Source organism: Halyomorpha halys, unplaced genomic scaffold, assembly GCF_000696795.3.
Source record: "Halyomorpha halys isolate HHAL.00 unplaced genomic scaffold, Hhal_1.1 Scaffold2305.1, whole genome shotgun sequence".
NCBI classification, from domain to species: Eukaryota; Metazoa; Arthropoda; class Insecta; order Hemiptera; family Pentatomidae; genus Halyomorpha; species Halyomorpha halys.
The window spans coordinates 6,530-7,077 of NW_027115869.1; the positions used below are offsets into that span (position 1 = coordinate 6,530).

At 28.1% G+C, this 548-nt stretch overlaps 1 long non-coding RNA gene across 1 annotated transcript in view; it reads left to right on the plus strand.

Annotated features, from left to right (window-relative positions):
• Positions 1–548, plus strand: part of LOC106690633 (uncharacterized) — a 4,727-nt gene that overhangs the window by 4,040 nt on the left and 139 nt on the right. The gene's annotated exons all lie outside the window — the stretch shown is intronic.

Below are 548 nucleotides of genomic sequence, written 5' to 3' on the forward strand. Positions count from 1 at the left end.
TACGCGATCATTAATTAATTATTAATTTTAAATGCCTCCATAGTAAGGTTGAAATTATTTTTACCTATTTCAGTTATAAATGTATTTGTTTCCATAACGTTATAAATGTGTTTTAATTTTAATATTATGGACCAAAGGATGGGGGTGCCGAACTATATAGGCCAGGAGGTAACAGAATTATACCAGAAGAGGATGAGGAACAGGTAATTGCATTTTTTTTTGTATTATTAATCAAGAGTAATTTTAGTTTAGCAATTTTTTTTTTTATTTCTACTGTAGGTTTTTTTTTTACTTATTTCGGTTAGTCGTTTGTGTCTAAAAAAATTAGAATTACGAGATCATTAATTAATTATTAATTTTAAAGTCCTCAATAGTAAGGTTGAAATTTTTTTTACCTATTTCAGTTATAAATGTATATGTTTTTATAACGTTATAATTGTGATTTAATTTTAATAGATTGGACCAAAGGATGGGGGCGCCGGGCTATATAGGCAAGGAGGCAACAGAATTAAACCAGAAGAGGAAGAGGAACTGGTAATTACATTTTT